Source organism: Alligator mississippiensis, chromosome 14 (genome assembly GCF_030867095.1).
Source record: "Alligator mississippiensis isolate rAllMis1 chromosome 14, rAllMis1, whole genome shotgun sequence".
Classification (NCBI taxonomy): domain Eukaryota; kingdom Metazoa; phylum Chordata; order Crocodylia; family Alligatoridae; genus Alligator; species Alligator mississippiensis.
The window spans coordinates 24,002,388-24,007,387 of record NC_081837.1 but is presented as its reverse complement, the minus strand read 5'-3'; the positions used below and the strand labels follow the sequence as shown (position 1 = coordinate 24,007,387).

Below are 5,000 nucleotides of genomic sequence, written 5' to 3'. Positions count from 1 at the left end.
TAAGTCCCACGCCGGACACCAGGTCAACACGGCTCTCTGGCAGGAGAAGCCCGCCGCTCCCGAGGAAGCGCCCCCGGCTTGCCCTGAACGCCGTAAGGGAGGGCGGCAGGTCACCGGGGCGAAACCGGAGCGGTGGCCGGTCTCCTGGAACTCTCCCCCGGCCTGGCCCGCCGGGCCGCTCCCGGCCGGAGCTCCCACGTTAACCGCTCCCAACGCAACCGAGCAGAAGTTTTCCAAGTCCCACGGCGGACACCAGGTCCTCCCGGTTCCCCGTCAGGAGAGCCCCGCCACTCCTGGGGAAGCAAGCACCGCTGCCTGCCCGACCTCCGAGCCCATCACCGGGGGGGGGGGCGGGAGCCGGAATCGCGGGCCAGAGCCTGGAACTCTCGCACGGCCAGGCCCGCCGGATCGGGGCACGCTGCCTCCACGCTCGGTTGACAAGGCAGCGCGGCACGGTTCTTTTGCCCCGGAGGTTCCTCTGACCGACTTTCTGGAACCGAACATGGGCATTTAGGGTCCTGAAAACCGAGTCCCCCAAAATCTCCGCGAACCTTTCTTGGCAATATTGTAGATGCGGCACCCGGCCCAGCCACCGGGGCCAACCGCCGAAAGTGTCCGCCCTCCTGGAGCGAAGGCCCGGGCAAGGCCCGTTTGAAAAACCTCATACGGACTTCCGGAGCGCGAGCCCGGGCGCCAGGTCGACCCAGGGCCGACCTCCCGGGCCCCAGAGAGGCACGTCTCCGCCGCGGAAGCCGCCTGATGCCCGCGCCGAAGGCCCCCGGGCCCGCCCGGCCTCCGCGCAGGGCACCGGGGAGAAGTAGGAATCGTGGCCGGGCTCCTGGAACTCCTGCCCGGCCTGCCCCGCGGAAGCATGCCGGGTTCTCCCGCCGCGCCGTGCAGGTTCTTCCGCCCCTCGCCGGGGTAGCCGGGCTCCAACCGCTGGGCCCCGCAGCCTGGAAGGGCCCCTGCGAGTCGCCCCCCGGCCTGCACGCCCGCCGTGCAGTCGACCGGGTCGAAGCCGGAATCGCGGCCGGGTTCCTGGAACTCTCGCCCGGCCTGCCCGCCCGGCCCGCCCCCCGGGCCGGAGCTCCAGTCGACATGGAGCCAAACTCGGTTTTGACCCCCTCCTGCAGCACGGTCCGGCCCCGGAGGTTCCTCCGTCCGACCTCCTGGAACCCAAGATGGGCATCTAGGGTCCCGAAATCCGTGTCCCCGAAAATCTCCGCGAACCTTTCCTGGCAATATTGTAGATGCGGCACCCGGCCCAGCCACCGGGGGCAACCGCCGAAAGTGTCCGCCCTCCTGGAGCGAAGGCCCGGGCAAGGCCCGTTTGAAAAACCTCATACGGACTTCCAGGGCCGGAGCCCCGGCGCCAGGTCGACCGCGGGCCTCCCTCCCGGGGCCCAGCACGGCTCGTCTCCCCCGCGGGAGCAGCCCGCTGCCCGCGCCGAAGGCCCCCGGACCCGCCCGGCCTCCGGGCAGGGCACCGGGGAGAAGTAGGAATCGCGGCCGGGCTCCTGGAACTCTCGCCCGGCCAAGCCGCTCGGCCCGCCCCTGGGCCGGAGCTCCAGTCGACATGGAGCCAAACTCGCGGTTGAACCTCTCCTGCAGCACGGTCCGGCCCCGGAGGTTCCTCCGTCCGACCTCCTGGAACCCAAGATGGGCATCTAGGGTCCCGAAAACCGTGTCCCCGAAAATCTCCGCGGACCTTTCCTGGCAATATTGTAGATGTGGCACCCGGCCCAGCCGCCGGGAGCAACCGCCGAAAGTGTCCGGCCTCCTGGAGCGAAGGCCCGGGCACGGCCCGTTTGAAAATCCTCATACGGACTTCCAGGGCCGGAGCTCGGGAGCCAGGTCGACCCCGGGCCTCCCTCCCGGGCGTTAGGGCGGCTCGTCTCCCCCGCGGGAGCAGCCCGCTGCCCGCGCCGAAGGCCCCCGGACCCGCCCGGCCTCCGGGCAGGGCACCGGGGAGAAGTAGGAATCGCGGCCGGGCTCCTGGAACTCTCGCCCGGCCAGGCCGCCCGGCCCGCCCCCCGGGCCGGAGCTCCAGTCGACATGGAGCCAAACTCGGGGTTGAACCTCTCCTGCAGCACGGTCCGGCCCCGGAGGTTCCTCCGTCCGGCCTCCTGGAACCCAAGATGGGCATCTAGGGTCCCGAAACCCGTGTCCTCGAAAATCTCCGCGAACCTTTCCTGGCAATATTGTAGATGCGGCACCCGGCCCAGCCGCCGGGGGCAACCGCCGAAAGTGTCCGCCCTCCTGGAGCGAAGACCCGGGCAAGGCCCGTTTGAAAAACCTCATACGGACTTCCGGAGCCCGAGCCCCGGCGGCAGGTCGACCCAGGGCCCACCTCCCGGGCCCCAGAGAGGCTCGTCTCCGCCGCGGAAGCCGCCTGCCGCCCGCGCCGAAGGCCCCCGGGCCCGCCCGGCCTCCGGGCAGGGCACCGGGGAGAAGCCGGAATCGCGGCCGGGCTCCTGGAACTCTCGCCGGGCAGGCCGCCCGGCCCGCCCCGGGGCCGGAGCTCCAGTCGACATGGAGCCAAACTCGGTTTTGACCCCCTCCTTCGGAACGGTCCGGCCCCGGAGGTTCCTCCGTCCGAGCTCCTGGAACCCAAGATGGGCATCTAGGGTCCCGAAACCCGTGTCCTCGAAAATCTCCGCGAACCTTTCCTGGCAATATTGTAGATGCGGCACCCGGCCCAGCCGCCGGGGGCAACCGCCGAAAGTGTCCGCCCTCCTGGAGCGAAGGCCCGGGCAAGGCCCGTTTGAAAAACCTCATACGGACTTCCGGAGCCCGAGCCCCGGCGCCAGGTCGACCCAGGGCCAACCTCCCGGGCCCCAGAGAGGCTCGTCTCCCCCGCGGGAGCAGCCCGCCGCCCGCGCCGAAGGCCCCCGGACCTGCCCGGCCTCCGGGCAGGGCACCGGGGAGAAGCCGGAATCGCGGCCGGGCTCCTGGAACTCTCGCCCGGCCCGCCCCTGGGCCGGAGCTCCAGTCGACATGGAGCCAAACCCGGGGTTGAGCCCCTCCTGCAGCACGGTCCGGTCCCGGAGGTACCCCTGCCCGACCTCCTGGAACCCAAGATGGGCAACTAGGGTCCCGAAAACCGTGTCCCCGAAAATCTCCGCGGACCTTTCCTGGCAATATTGTAGATGCGGCACCCGGCCCAGCCACCGGGGGCAACCGCCGAAAGTGTCCGCCCTCCTGGAGCGAAGGCCCGGGCACGGGCCGTTTGAAAAACCTCATCGGGACTTCCAGGGCCGGAGCCCCGGCGCCAGGTCGACCCCGGGCCTCCCTCCCGGGGCCCAGCACGGCTCGTCTCCCCCGCGGGAGCAGCCCGCCGCCCGCGCCGAAGGCCCCCGGACCTGCCCGGCCTCCGGGCAGGGCACCGGGGAGAAGTCGGAATCGCGGCCGGGCTCCTGGAACTCCCGCCCGGCCTGCCCCGCGGAGTCCTGCCCGGGCTCCCGCCGCCTTGGCCCGGGACGACCACCCCTCGGCGGGGTGCCTGGGCTCCGACCCCGGAGGCCCGGGTCCCTGCCGGGGCCCTTGGACCCGCCCCCGGGCTGCCCTTCCACGGAGCCCTTGACCGGGACGAAATCGGAATTGTGGCCGAGCTCCTGGAACTCTCGCCCGGCCTGACCGCCTTCTCCGGCCCTTTTCCGGTTTTCCCCGTTGACCTGGCTCCAAACTCGGGTTTGGCCCCTCAACACGGCAGGGTTCTGCCCCGAAGATCCCTCTGACCGGCTTTCTGGAACCGAACATGGGCATTGAGGGTCCTTAAAAACGTGTTCTCGAAAATCTCCGCGAACGTTTCTTGGCTATATTGTAGATGCGGCACCCGGCCCAGCCACCGGGACGAACCGCCGAAAGTGTCCGCCCTCCTGGATCGAAGGCCCGGGCAAGGCCCGTTTCAAAAACCTCATACGGACTTCCGTGGGGGGGGCGGGCACCAGGTCAACCCCACGTATGCCTATGGGGATTTTCGCTCCCCAGGTCAACCCCATGGATGCCTATGGGGATTTTCGCTCCCCAGGTCAACCCCATGGATGCCTATGGGCTTTTTCGGTCCCCAGCTCCACCCCAAGTATTCCTAGGGGCTTTTCCGCTCCCCAGGTCAACCCCATTTATTCCTATGGGGATTTTCAGTCCCCAGCTCAACCCCAAGTATTCCTAGGGGCTTTTTCGCTCCCCAGCTCCACCCCATGTATTCCTAAGGGCTTTTTCGGTCCCCAGCTCCACCCCAAGTATTCCTAGGGGCTTTTTCGCTCCCCAGCTCCCCCCCATGTATTCCTAGGGGCTTTTCCGCTCCCCAGCTCCCCCCCCATGTATTCCTAAGGGCTTTTTCGCTCCCCAGCTCCCCCCCAAGTATTCCTAGGGGTTTTTTCGCTCCCCAGCTCCACCCCATGTATTCCTAGGGGCTTTTCCGCTCCCCAGCTCCCCCCCATGGATGCCGATGGGCTCTTTCGGTCCCCAGGTCAGCCCCATGTGTTGCTATGGGCTTTTTCGGTCCCCAGGTCAACCCCATGTGTTCCTATGGGCTTTCTCGGTCCCCAGGTCAACCCCATGTATTCCTAGGGGCTTTTTCGCTCCCCAGCTCCACCCCATGTATTCCTATGGGGATTTTCGCTCCCCAGCTCCACCCCAAGTATTCCTAGGGGCTTTTCCGCTCCCCAGCTCCACCCCACGTATTCCTAGGGGCATTTAGGCTCCCCAGGTCAACCCCATGGATGCCGATGGGCTTTTCCGCTCGCTCCCCAGGTCCGCCCGCCCCTGGCCTCGCCATCGGGACTTGCGGGCACCGTCTCAACCCCGTGCCTTCCAGAGGGGACTTCCAGGCACCGTGTCCACCCCCTGCGAGCCTCTGCGGACCCCCGCCTTACCTTTCCCCGCCGCCTACGGCCAGACCGGGCTGATCGCGCCCGATCCCGTCCGATCTCGGAAGCTAAGCAGTCCCGGGCCCGGCTAGTACCTGGATGGGAGACCGCCTGGGAATCCCGGGTGCC

General features: G+C 68.7%; 1 non-coding gene across 1 annotated transcript in view; it reads left to right on the top strand.

Annotated features, from left to right (window-relative positions):
- The first annotated feature begins 4,888 nt into the window (after positions 1-4,888).
- The window catches only part of LOC132245003 (5S ribosomal RNA), a 119-nt gene continuing 7 nt past the window's right edge, over positions 4,889-5,000 (top strand). Inside the window, exon 1 of the ribosomal RNA XR_009456834.1 lies at positions 4,889-5,000. This exon is cut by the window's right edge and continues 7 nt beyond it. This is a non-coding gene — a ribosomal RNA (5S ribosomal RNA).